This window comes from Rhopalosiphum maidis, chromosome 1 (genome assembly GCF_003676215.2).
Source record: "Rhopalosiphum maidis isolate BTI-1 chromosome 1, ASM367621v3, whole genome shotgun sequence".
Taxonomy (NCBI): Eukaryota; Metazoa; Arthropoda; class Insecta; order Hemiptera; family Aphididae; genus Rhopalosiphum; species Rhopalosiphum maidis.
In genome coordinates this window covers 7944993-7960794 of record NC_040877.1, presented here as the reverse complement: position 1 = coordinate 7960794, position 15802 = coordinate 7944993, and the positions used below count along the sequence as shown (strand labels likewise).

The 15802-nt window shown below is 29.6% G+C and overlaps 1 protein-coding gene across 2 annotated transcripts in view; it reads right to left on the bottom strand.

The window, feature by feature from the left end:
- Positions 1-15802, bottom strand: part of LOC113549071 (zinc finger protein 1) — a 165048-nt gene that overhangs the window by 92110 nt on the left and 57136 nt on the right. The gene's annotated exons all lie outside the window — the stretch shown is intronic.

Sequence of the window (15802 nt, the reverse complement as noted above, 5' to 3'; positions counted from 1 at the left end):
CATTTTTGATTTAACTCTAAATATCTGTATCCAGACCCAAGCAAGGAAGTTAAAAGAATTGCAGAAATATAACACTTGTAATTTTCGAAATAAGCGAATTACATGTGTTATATACCTATATAATATATAAATGCGTTATATATATATTATTAGATTTGACCTAAAAGCGGACCCTTGGAGCAATAAAATAAAAACATGTCTTACAGAAATATCTATTGATCCAACCACCTAATATGGTGTTTTATATAATTTGTTACATGTTATAGATAATTTACAATAATAAAGAGTAAGGTATTATCGAAATTTGAAACAAAATATCTTATTGGCTACTTGTCCTACTTCAATGTGTATGTCAAATTATTATATTTAGTTAAAATTGGTGTTTAATTTTAGAAAAATAATCAATTAGCTATATTGTAATGTAATATTTTAATATTTAACTGTAAAATTACCGTCTTAATAATTTACAATATACATTTTATTTTACTTGCGAGATTTATAGATTTATAGATTAAAATATTAATATTTTTTTGATTGCTACAAATATTTACTTTTCTATTTTTTTAAATTGAAACTTGAATTCGATAACATTTTTAAGGATATTTATTACAAATTAACTTATTTTATAATTATGAATATAGTTGATATTTAATAACATTTTTTAGAATACCTAGTTATAAAAAATTATGAATATCAAAACTACAGGAATTGATCTTATAATACTTAATAAAAAATTCAAAATTAAATATTTAATCTGATATAGTTGTTATTAATTAACCAATTCAATATAAAAAGATTAAACCTTTTTTTTATTTTATTTTTCAAACTAAATATTGCTAAATAATTTTTAAATTTAATATATTTTATTTATAAATGAACCATTATTTTTAACAAATATATTAATGTTATAAAATATAATCAATTAGTTTAGAAATCCTACTGTTATAGATATAAATGTACCGATTTCCGACCGAGTAACATATATACAATAACTATTGCGGCTTGAATGTGTGGATTAAATGACACCACTCCCCGCCAATTCGTTTTACTGTAACCACACAGTAGTAACCTCATCTGCGTTTTATTGAGTACCCAAAATACATATACACATATACTTTATAATTTTTACTTTTTTTTTTAAATAATAAAATATAATGCCAAAGTTTATCGCAGGCATGGACTATCCTTTTAACGATCTCCTGGATTAATATTAATCATCAATTAAAAAAATATATACAATCGACGTCAGAAATAATAAAAAAGGCTAAATACAGGCTATTAATTGGATGGAGATTAAATAAGCCCTCTGGTTTTGACTGTTGAAAATATTATTCCCGACAGATATCTCTCCGCATTTGATTTGTTTAGGTAATTTTTTCAAATGAAGACATATATCTTTCACCTCTTCAAAACATTAAAAACGAAAAACCTCATTCCAAACGATTTTTCGCATCTGTCTCAATCTCTCCCCTTTTTATTAGATTTCTAAATGAAATTGTAAGTGGCTCTGAGCATTTAATGAAAAAAAAAGAGAGAAAGAACGACAGAAAACAGGTGGTGAAATGTTCACAGACAGAAACAAAATACACGCACACGCACACACAGACACCTCCTCTATGGTAAAAACTACCCTTAGAGATTGGGTGCCAAGTGTTGCCTGTTTCAAGAACGAAACCGAGGATGCTACTAATTACTCTCTTGACCTAAAAGGGAGGTTTAGGGGGAAGGGTTATTTCTGGAGCCCAGAGTTTTACTTTGATAGGAAATTAATGACCGCAGAAACCAAGAAAAAAATATTTCGCTCAATAATGTAAAGGTTATTGCAAAAACCTTTCATAGTTTCATAGCTATAGAAACTAAACTCCCAAGCATCAGTTGTTGAAGACGAAGTAAAGATATCAAATGAGGTTAAAATTATATAATGTTTATTGTTTAAAGTTTAACGATCACTTTTCTTATTGGAATATATTTATATTCTATATTTGATCTTTTAATAAAACTACAGATTTTTTTATTATAGATAATATAAAGTATAATATAAAATACACCTATATAAAATACCTCTATGACAAGTATTAAAAAATTATTTAAATTATATACCAAAGTAATCAACATATCAAAATAAGATTGTTTTTAATTAATGCGGGTATTATTCCAAGCAATTTATTGATCATATCTGTTTTTTTTTATTTTTAATATATTCTATATAATATAAATATATATTTTTATATATGTTTATATATTAGTTGATCATACAATTTAACCACTTATCTATAATCAGTAAAACAGAATGAACTTTACTAATATGTTTAATGTTTATACATTTGTAATAATAAATATGAATTTGTACTTAACCGTTAAATACCGTAACACCAAATTCTGTTGTTTTTGAGTATAACTTGAACTCATATATAAAAGGTCACGATTCTAATATGAATCAAGATATTATACGTACCTGCAACAATAGACACATTATGAGTAATTAATTTAAAGTCAAGTAGCGAGCGGGCTACACTACACACAATGTGATTTTGATTAATGTAGAATTTCTTAAGCAGACGATACAACGTGTCACGGACTGTTCACCTAGACGCGATTAATAACATGGTGACAAAAGAAAAGACGGACTGAAACACATGTATACACATCGCTGTTGGTGCGGACGACATAGAAAAACAATACCATAACATATCACACGGAAATACGTGGAATATAATGTGTGCACTGTATATATATATATTCACGCATACGTGATATTTATACATTTTATGAACGCATTTTTTATACTTACTATAATATACAATACGACGCGAGCGATAATTTTTTTTTTTTTTTGACAATTGGAGTTAAAAAAACAAACAAAAAATATCGGTGGTTTATTTTTGGCTACCCAAATCCCCTGGGGTAGACATTAGACGCCACTTAATACCTATCTAGTCACCCCTTGTAGAGCGTATACACGCCGGCAGAATCATCAATTTATCATGTCTTAGTAAATTAATGAATAATAATAAAACACGACAAAAACAATAGGCCGCACGAAGGGTGGAAAAACAAGACAAGAGGAGGTTTTCTTAGTTTTCCAAAAGCGTCGAAGGGGTGGGATTTTCTGACGCGAAAACGAATTCTCCGTTCTCCGGGCCCGCCGCCGCACAACTACGTAGTCATACAACAATGGAAAAGACACGGTTAAGTAACACACGGTACGTTGAGCTTTAATCCTGAACCCGGTATTGTAAAAATAAAATTAAGAGCTGCATTCCTGACGCCTTCTTAAGTTTTTCATTAAAGATGGCCGTTTTCCTTTTGTGTGTGTGACCGGGGGGATTAGACCTCCCCCCTCTATTCTCTATCCAACCAATACTATATATACATTGCTGTATACCGGTTAAAGACATCTCACTCACTCTCCTCCTCCTTCCTTTCTGTATACCGCAAAAGCCTCTCTCTAGCCCGGAGAACCGTAACATTTATTCCGGCAGGCCTAAATAATCCCCAGAGGCAAAAATGTTCTTTTAATTCTCCCTCTCTACCGCGCATACCCAAACACTATACACTCTGGTTCACGTTATGTCACACGCTACGGTATGTGTACCCGCCGCACGTTGAAGATCACTTAAACCTTCCCGCTACGGATAAGCCCCCAATAATTAATACTAACCCTTAAAATAAGAAGAGCAAATAAGGTTAATAATTGAACTTAAGAATACAACTGAAAAGCATTTGGCTGTAAAGTATATTGTACTTTTGTGTTTCACTATTAAGTTCTCAAGATGACCATTTCGAAATATTCGAAGTTCGAACTGATGGATATTAAACAAAATAAACAAACTGAAATTATTGCTAAACATCCCTGAAACTGCACATCATCTGCTAACAAATAAATCAAACACTTTCTCTTGTGGCTTTCTCTTACTCATATAACAATACGATATGGAAACATAATTGGTCATTTGAACTTGCAATACAAAACCATTACTGTTCTAATTTAGATAATAATGATTATTTGTAATACTGTCTTTATTGTCAAAGTGTAAACTTTAAAACATATACATATAGGTTAGGTTATTAGTTATTTCTATAGATAGGTACACTATTTTACAATAAGTCATTTAATTATAATACCCACTTAAAATATTAAATGTTTCTTATCAAGTATATGTAATTCAACTATTTAAATATATTATGCAATTATACAATGTAATTTTTTTTTATTTCTATAAATTGGAGTGTTGAAAATTTCGTTAAGCTCTTTAAATTAGATTTATCTACTTAAAATGTTTTGATTAATTTTAATTCGAGATTCACTATGAAAATATTGATTAAATTATATGTAAGCCTAGATACTAGGTACTTATATTTCTGATATCATGATAGTTAATTATCTATTGGCTATATCTGACGTATTGATGTAATAAATATTATAAAAAATATTTTTACAATGACCGCATCGTCTTAAGCCAATAATCTAAGGATTTAATTGATTTTAAACAGTTATTAAAAATTAATATAAATATAAACTTAATTGTTGTTATTGCTTTGAATTTTTATAATAATTGAACCAATAACTATACCTACTTATTTAACTAATATTTTTATATAACTTTATTAATTTATTTAATAAATCCAATCACCCCATACACACTGTCAGATTAGGTTGTATTATAGATTTTCTGCATTGTACTATTTTGAATTTTCAATTATTAATATATACTTAGATATTGTTATATATTTGATAAACTATTACGTTTCACTATAGAAAAGTGGGCAAATGCTTTATCAATGAGGTGAACATTAAATTCATTAAAATAGTAGAAATTACATAATACATAATATTAGGAATTATATTTTATGTAATTTAAACTAAAACATATTTTTATTGTAATAAAGCACGATCAATTAAATAAAATAAAATATATAAAATAGTTAAGTGGTAAATTTTAAAAACTAAATTTTCGTATCACCTTTTAGAACAACTACCCAGCTCACAATGATTGATTATACATTGTACATAAAATACGGAGGTTAACTCAAACTATTGACACCCAAACCTATTACTAAGCACAATATAATTACAATCAGAATATAATAATTACACTTTTCGGTGAATATAACGCTTTAAACATCATTATTTTAGGTTGGCATATGTCCAACAGACCCATTAAAACAACGTCACAAAGAAAATAAGTAATAACACTTATTTTGTTACGTTAACTCATTACAACTCTAACTTAAAATTACAAACGATATTTGACTATTTGAGAAAATTTTTAACAAGTCAAGAAATCTTACAAATATTTTAATAGTAATTAAAAAATACAATACACTAGTACACTTGTTATACTATAAGTGTAATAATTAATAAATACCTATGATTAATTTTGCACCATAGGATCTATAATTACAATTTTATTGAATAATATAACATAATCAAAATGTTATTCATCAGAACATTCAAACTTTTAAAAGTGTAAATGATAGAACCTATTTTTTTATGTTTTTGTTTTATTAGTCATACAATTACAAACATTATAATAATACCTATTTTTGAATTTTACAGCATTTAAAAAAATATTATTACAACTATTAAAATTAAAATGTCTATTATAATTTAATATGTGCATAAAATTTGTCAGACATCTTTTCAGAATTAAACAAATTATATGTTTTGACATATAATTACATTATCATTATAACTATTTCGATAAGGTACCATATAAATCATAAATAAATAATTATATTAACTATTTACTCATTAAAAAATAACGTTAACATACATTATATGACATTTATATATCTTGTATATTGTATGTTATGTATATAAGAAACATTTTAATTTGTTTTGTTTTAACTGTAAATACTAATTTATCATTTAGAAATTATAGCAAATAAAAATTGTTATAATTATAAAAAACAAAAATCATGAATTATATTTATAAATAAACTATCAATATACTATTAGAAAACATTATAAATACCTTAAGTTACGAATAATAAAACACCAACAAAATTATAATATTTAGTGCGGTTTTATCACATCAAATATCCAAATATTTTATGCATTGTTCAATTATATTGACATAGGTAGTTATATTATATACTATCATTGATTTCATACGTCACGTAAAATGTACAAAGGATTGTTACTTTGGTTTTGTGTTTTTTAATAAAGATAATTGAATCCTCTTCCACCCTACCCGATAACAGAAATACTTTATTACAAGAACAATGTAAAAGAAAGACCCACCGAACCGACGCCATAGTACTCACGAAAAGCAATGGTAATATTGGCAAACGCGGTAGTATTTGGTTGTATCTTATATGAGTGGGGGGGATTCATCGGATTAAGGAAATCTGCCAATTGTAATTTAATGAAATTGAAACGACTTGAAAACAAGTACATGTACGTTATGTATATTATATATACTACTACAATATAAATTCAACGATAAAGTCCGTTAAATATCAACTGCCACGTGTCCCCCATGTATTTATCAGTAACAATGCGGTATCGTTTTTATTTGATTAAACTCAACATCAAAATTTGAGTGCACAAAAACCATGGTTTCAACGAATACAAAATGTTAAAAGTTTTACGATAATAATACACTTCTCCCGCGGAGACGCCAATAACAGCGCGCATAGCGAGTTCGCGTAGGATTAAAAGCGAAGTGAAAATAAATATTTTCCTTTTGCCTCCAGATTTAATAATAATCCAAAGGAAAAACTTCTTTTTTTCCCATCCCGTCCCAGTTTTTGTTTCATATCGAGTAGTCTTTTATAAAGAGCAGGTCTTATTATTGTTATTATTTCTGGTACTTATATAAACTCCCAATGGAATTCATTAGCCGCAACAATAATAAACGGAAATCTGAACCTGAAGAAATTGACGATAAAACTGCTGTGCACGGCGATACGTACTTTGAGTTGAGTACATGGAGGGGAAATAGAATAAGGTCAATACACAGATTTTAATTAATCGAGCTTGTAAGAATACTTACAAACAACAGAAAAAAATCATTTGGTTTACAGCTGCAATCAAAAGCTCGTATACAAATATATAATACATACACATATATGTACTAGAGTTATTACTATAAATTTGTAATTTTAACATTAAATGAGTAATGAGTATTTGATATTGATTATTAAATTAAACAACATACTGATAATAATTACTTATATATCCATTCTCAAATACATTAGAATATTTTATTTTTTTCTTAAAAACAAATTTTAATAAACTACTATGTCTATAAACTAAGACTGCATTAAAAACGCGCCAATATGCGTATATTACAATTTTAAAATTTCAATAATACTTTATTGGCATCGAGTTAATTTTTTTAAATACAATATCATTTAATATGATAATATAATGGTACTTAAAATAAGAATATAAAAACCTTTTTTATTATAAATACAATCCATATGTATAATATAAGCACTAACTAGTAATTAGTAAAACTATTCACTATTGTTAATCTTAATCGATACCACATGGTCTACGACCAATGTGACCTACAAGTATAGTTTTGAACTACTATTATATATATATATATATATATATATGTGTGTGTGTGTGTGTGTGTGTGTGTGTGTGTGTGTGTGTGTGTGTGTGTGTGTAATACTTCTGGTAGTTTCGATTAGGGTTCTACCGTCACCACTGTGACAATAGATCGCACAATCGCACACTGTTAAGTGAATCTCGAGACTTTTACTGAACGACGTATAGCTGCGAAGGGTGGGTGCACTCTGTATTATATTATGGGCGCAAACTGAACAAATCACCCTCTCGCATATACAGAGTTTTCTATATAATATGGAGTAATTTTAGAAGGTAAAACAAACATTGAACACTTGAACAAACGACGATATGAGACACTATAGAAATAATACAAAAATAGCCGGTGTATAGTGTGACAATTAATGTATTTTTCAAAAAATCAGAATCGTAACCAATTCAACCATAGCGGATTGACATGGTCGCATAAATTCAGTGAGCTTAAGGCGCATCAACCCAAAAGGAAGTTCAATGACAAGTACTCAATGTAATCCGGGCCACTTAATAAAAGACCGTATATACGATAATTTATATATATAAACCCCCGCACACGCAACGAGGTCCCCTATAAAGGTTGAAGAAATCTGCCAGCCACCGCGCTACGGTTGGAGCCCTATTTTAACGCGGAACAGTATTTACGATTTTAACAGGTCGAAATGGTAGAGAGGGGGAGAGTAAAACGGTTTCGCGGTTTTCACATTTCGAGCCCTTGCCATACCCTCTCGCTCTCGTCTCAGCTACCACCACCACTGTAGCTACCACCGTCACCAACCGGAACCGTACAAAGTAAGTGTCCGATTTAAATTGAAACTTTTACCCGAATTAATGGGACCAAATTTAACAATCCTAATTCACCTAGACGCCTTATAACCCTTATAAATCCCTTATACCCTTTGATAATTCGTTTTGTATTTAATTGTCGGATCCAATGCGGAGAGTAAGAGAGAGAGAGAGAGATAAAATAAAAAAGCGTTTTAAAGAACGATTATTTAGTCGGTTCGACCCACCAACTATACATGGCATATATTATTTAATTGAATGCGGTTATTCGTATCGTTTGATTAATTTATTTTAACCCGTGTTAATTGTTAATTGTCTAGTAACAAATTTTGCTTCATAATATGAAATCGTTAAATTTTCAGTTCGATAAAGGTATATTGTTATATAAATAAGGGGAGACGAACACTCTTGTTAAGATACCCGGATCGTATATATGAAACAAGGACTTTTTGTTGCATACAATTGAAGACTTTATAATAGTTGGCAGTTGAATCGCAGAGAAAGGATCAAAAGAGGAAAACTTTTCCACTTTATCGACAGGTTTAAACTAGGGAGCTATAGTCAATGGTCCATACAAAAAGGAGTAACCTTCTCATGCTCTGCATTTTTCTCCAATAATCAATGGTCAACAAAGAGACTAAACAACTAATCTTTATATCGTTAATAATTGTACATACAAGATACAAAAATAATAATTGTGATTACTATTAAACAAATAAAATGTATTTGAATTAAACATTTATTTTATTAATTAACGTACATATTATATATTTAATGTTTATTCATTTATAATATTGAATAGATACTAAAAAAATAATTTAAATCATAAATATAAATTAAATATAAAATACGTTTATTCAAAATTATTAACTTGCATAGACTTATTATCCATATGCAGATCCATGTATTGTAAGTACATATTATTAATATTACATTTTTCAACAAGTTTACGTTAAAATATTTTTTAAATAATAATGTCACTGTAATGGATGTGTTAAATTTTAATTCTTTGATAATCCATTCACGATTGCATGTGGAATACGATTCTTGGCAGAGGGTGTATTAGCCTATATTTCTAAAATTATTTTGTAACTTATTTAAAATAAGTTATTTATAATACTGTTAGTAATTAATTTTCTTGTTAATAATACGTAGGTTAAACTATTTTTTTTTTAAATAAATCATAATATTATATTGTATTATAAATATAGTAATTATTATATTTTTTGATTAATTTTATTTAATACTACTAGAATACTATGCATAGCTGATTTTGAAAATATCATTGTATAATTACATATAAAATAATAATATATACGTACGTAATAGAAAAAAGTTTAAAATCCCCATTTCGAATTTCAACAAAATGAATAAAATCATTAAAGCAAAACACGATATTTTTCGTTTAAAATAAGATTTATAAAAATTTTTTAAAATTTTAATTTGATAATCATACAATAAAAATTATAATTATGAATTTTTTAATTACTGATAGAATATATAGCTATGAAAATTTAAAAATGTATATATTTTTAATTACAAAATAATGTGCACATTTTTGTATTTTCTATAAATAGCTCAAAATATTGTAAAAGTTATATCTTATGTTTATAAAAAGCAATTATAAATATTTGGTGACAATTTCATGTATTAATGAGATCACACATTTTAAGGTTATTTATTAAATTCAACCAAAAAAAAAAATCATTTCAATTTTGTCTAGTGTAGCATAAATCGATAAATATTCTCATTTTCCCCAATAATTTAAAATAAATTTTCAACTTTTGAACCATCAAAATACCTACAATTTTTTACCAACTAATTCGCATCTTGCAATCAGGAACTACAATTTAATGATTAAAGCATTTTTCTGATCAAAAATGTGATAAATTATCATTGATAACAAAAAAAAACATAAATAACCTTTTAAAACCAATATATTCATTGAGCCATAAAAATATATCTATATGTTGTAACTTTTAATTGGGAAATTGTACTCTTTAAAATTATATTAAGGATATCATAAACACTACATATTGATACGAGCCATATACATTTAATACTTTAAAGTCAAAACGCGTGTAAACTGCATACATCAATCGTTTAAATGTATAGGCCAAGCCAGCACAGCAGACTATATTGTCGTAATTGAACATAAATAAAATTTCTCTTTGGCATCTATTCTACGTCTATGGACGACAACAATAAAGGAAAAACATATTGAATTACGAAATGGTTTTGATTCTGTAGGCTCGACGTTCGAATTTACATTAATGGCGGTAAAAGTCGACAATAAAAATAAAAATAAAACAAAACAACGAAAATAATATGTGTTAACTATCTCCAAATAAAGGTGAAAGAAAAAGAGCACATGTTGTTATTATTATTATCAAGCTCCTCTAAACAGTCTAAACCCTCTGCGCTCTGTCATCAATACACTATATATATTATACATATACCAGTAAAAACGGTACACGTCTAGCTGATTTTATGAGACATTGCATGTGTCTCGGTACTGTCTGCACTATTTTTCCAATTCGATTCGCCCGAAGACCCCAACCATAATAATATGCGCGTCTACGGCGCCCGCGCTTGTGTGTGTGTGTGTGTGTGTGTGTGTGTGTGTGTGTGTGTGTGTGTGTGTGTGTGTGTGTGTGTGTGTGTGTGTGTGTATTATGTATGTGTGCACGAGGTGTGTATAAGATCCAATAACGTCAAACGGCGAAGATTTAAACCCCTGTGTGTTTGAGTATGCGCGTGTATGTGGATGTAGTTCGCCATCAACATATATAAGCAAAACACCTCGGGCCTGAAAATCGAATGGAATTCGAATAAAAACGTTAAATGTCTCCTGCGAACAAGTGACACACACGCACACGTGACCGTCGCCACCGCCTCGTGCAAAGGAAAAAACAATAAAAATTCTGATCCCGATTTATTCCATGTCCTACACATACATACGCACCCGTATACATAGGAACATCGTTTTACTTGAAATTGAACTCTTTTTGTTTTTCACGCTGCCAATAGCAGCCTTTCTCCCTCGCCGCCTACGTGCCTTTTCACAAGGTACCGTTATTGTTGTGTGCGTGTACGCGTGATTTTTACGACGACAGCGACAAATTAACGACCCCGACAAACAAACATAAACCTTATATAACCACCTCCACCTCTGCTTCCTGTAATCAGGTATTTTGTATTCACTTCTGAAAACTTCATATTTCTAAAAGCCCTCTCGTAACTCAATTCTATCCGGCGACACGGGATTTTTATTTTTTATAAGTTTGCATTCATTCTTTTTTCATAAAAGGAAAAAAAATATACATAATCTCGCGGATTATCTTAATGTCGGCGGCCACGTCGACGGTAAACTTTATGACGCATATTAAGACCACCGCCGACGGTACTCTCCTCAGTTTTCACCCTCACCTAATAATATGTACGTGTAGACATATAAAAAAAAGTCCGACAAAGGCACGTGTTCGACTCTAACACCCTTTAAAACAAAACAAAAACCACCTGAAAATGTTAAAATATAATTGCGTTTATGGCAGGATAAACACTTACCTACTTATATAGATATATATTATAGCCATAATTATAAGTAGACGAATTAGAGTAAAAATATGAATAGTGAAAAGGAGTAATACGATGAATATAGGCACCTCTTTGTATTTAAAAATCTTTTAACGTATCCCTTATAATTTTTTTGAAGTACCTACAAGTCAATAAGATTAAAAATGGATATAATATATGTATAATAATTATATATATATATATATATACATACATACTAAGTAGTAATTTTAATCACTTTGTGTTACCAATTCAATATACAAAAAATATACACGTTTATAGGAAAAATTAAAACAGTTTAAGACAGTTAAAACATGTTTCAATAGATGACATTTTATCCATATATATCTTTTTTTAAATTAATAATAAACTTGTTGTCAACAGTTAAATTAATACCACCATTGCCAGGCATTACGTTGTTATTGTTTTCACTACAGTGAAAATTAACGTTTAATCGATTAATATAAAGTAGGGAAAAGCCGGGAGTTTTATTTTATTATGCAAGCAAACGAGTTCTCCTGAGCAATATTGTAGTTTTTTAAACATCATTAATTTATTTTACTAGAAAATACGGGCACGTTATACATCGAATTTATAATCACAATTAAAACGGTTGTGCAAAAAAAGGAATTTTATTACTTATAAAATGAAAATCGTTGTATTTATTTCTGTTTTACCGCCACCAACATCCGTGGTTTTAATATACGTCCTGAACCATTATTATGACGGTATCCCAATAACAATAATTTTCGGTACGCCTTTCCTAAGTCATTTTTTTTATTATTATTAGGAACAAAAATAATATACCTTACGCGAACATATGCTGCAACTATATTATGTAATTAAGTATATTATATACTATATATATATAATATATATGGGCATTACAGAAATATTTTTCATTTTTATAACGATCCCTGTATATAATCCTTTAAATACCTAACATTATTGACTTTGATAATGACCAAAGTTCATTTTTTCGATACAATGCGATATTGTGAGAGCTTAGGGATAATCTGGAAATTGCATTCGAAGTACATAACGAACATTACTTACTAAGCTACTGCATAAAAATTACATATTGTATAAATTAAAAATATTAAAATAATAAATTACAATTGTTATTCGTTTAATGGAAATATAAACTATATATATATACTTAACTAATTGTTTTACTGCGAACTTTGAAATATATAAGCAAGGTTGTACGTGAATACAGCATTTAATTTAATTGAAGTTATTGAAGTTATCAAAAGAAAACCTATACACAAAACTTTTCGATATGTTTATAACTCATAATAAACAACAAAACATGAAAACTAAATAATTGTAGGTTTCTAAATTACACTTTATAACTTTCAAACCGGTTCGAACCTCTATAATAAAATCAATAAAAATTATGTCATTTTTACAAGTGGTACTTTTTATTTTTTTTTTTTTACTGATATACAGTAAATATGAACTGTTGGGGGTCCCATTAAAAATTGAGTATAGTAATAAACTGAAAGTTTGTCGATATAATTTCCTATTGTCTATTACTTTCGTTGGTCTTGGGATGTCTACAGTCTGGACTGCGCGTCCGATAAAACGTGGTGAAATAAAAAAACCTAATAAATTACAAAAGTTTAAGTATGAAAAAAAATAACAAATAAAAAACAAGAGAGAAATAGTAAATTGGATTTTACACATAATAAAAGAGTAAAAATTAAGTGTTGTCCGTTGATGCTCATTGCACACAATTGTCTCGGTCGAATTCAGTTTACAGAAAAAAACGAAACGAAAATATTTCCTCAGAAATATAATTTTACATCGTAAATTATACCTATTTCTTAAATACTTTCACATAATAAACACGATCAAATCAAGAAAAAAGTACTGCCCGGAAACTGAAAAATATTAAGGTACCTATAATTAGTTTAAAAAACGTATAGTAACAATTTTGTACTTTTTTTTTAATTTGGTAAAAACACTGTGTTAACGCCAATAAATACGTGCAAACAAAAACAAATATCCAGATGTTTTTATTGTTGATTTATAATTTATTATACAAAATAATGTGTATATTTTGTTATTTTTTTTTCTTAAAACTTTTAACTGTTAAATAACCAAATGATTTTGAATAACTAATTTTTTTTTATTATTGCTGTCTTAAAATATTATATTAATGTAGTCTATATAAAAATATCAAAACAATTTCGAAATCGCGCTGTAAGATAATATAAATATGCGTAATATTAATGTTTAGAAACAACATAACCGTACATAATATATTAATATGTATGTGTATATGTGTACCTATTATACATGCAGTAGCGGAGACCATAACCTTCGGCCACATAATTTTTACAGAATATGACAATATTGTATAGAAAAAGAAATATTGACCACTCTTTTAAAAAATCTCCTTAAAGAATGAAATTTGTATATTAGACTTGGACACAATAATAATGTAATATTATAACTCAAAAGTACCTCATTAAGGTGAAAGTTGGTTGTAATAAATTAATATAAATAAAAATCTGTTAAAAATAGTATTCTTCTCAGTAGGATGTATTTAATATTAAATAACTGATCATAAAATAATAATCATATATTTTATAAGTAAAAAAAGTCCATCTCCAATCCAAACGTTACAAACTTAATTTTTGTATAGGGTTTTATTACCCCTCCCTCTACTCAAACATTTAAAAACACTGGCTACGCCATTGCCTACATATAATTTAAAGTAGGCATTAGGTAGGACTGCAGTATAGTTTAATGCACACAATAAGTCCGCCCAACCGGTATAGACTTCGCCCGACTCGGGTGCAGTCCACCAATTGAAATGTGGTGGTGGCACTTTAGGTAAGCGGCTGGCAACCCTGGCATATTATAACACATCTTATACACATCATTGCAATAATACACTGGAAAAACGAACGGTGTCTGCGCGCTGCGGATTCGGCCGTCGGCGGACATTCGGCGGGTCGCGCGTTATAGCACCTCAACGTCGTATAATATAATATTATATTATATTATTATATATAATGTGCGCCTGACGGACGCGTTAGCGGGCGCCGCGCTGCCGGTGCGAGGGCGTCATGCGGTTCACATAATGAAACGCAATGTGCGGCGATAACACCCAACAGTCAGTGGTCTCCAAGCGCGCATAGGTGATCGGAGGGCAGGTGCGACGGGGTAAACGGTGGGCGCGACACGCGGCACGCTGCGCGCCCGTGGCGGCGGCCCCGCCGCGAACAGTGGTCGTTTTATTAAAGTAAATTGACAGAAATTGTGTATGTGCGCGTACTATACAGCTCGACCGTTATGTCGCTATATATGGTATACATATATATGATATGCATGGCGGGAAGAGGTGCTGCAGCGGAAGAATCCCGGAGCAGGAGACGCAGTGCGATGACGGTGAGATCAATTATTATTATTGTGCCCTAACCTGAACGCCACATGTTTACTATAAATATATAGTCCTCTATTTCTATACATACAAATTTATTGTAATACCATATTACCAAGCATGCGGTCATCGGCCCAACTACGATTCTATTGAGGGTTGAGAGGTCAGCCACCGCATAGTAGGATCATCTTTGTGATACCACGATTTTTTTGTTCCATTGCGCGAGGCATGCCTGTAACTATTCAAAATTCTAATTACCTGTAGGTATTGGTGTCATTAACGTCACAGTCGATGACAAGAGCTGCAGACAATCGTGAAAAGCCAATATTTTCTATGAAAACAGTTTGAAAAGTACCCAGACACCCAGGTAAGAAAGAAAAAACGTAGTTGTCATGTCGAATGTCGGTATACACTCAGCATTTCGTGGCCGTCGTAACGGAAAAACACCATGCAAACCACACTTGGTGAATGGCTCTACGAAATTTATC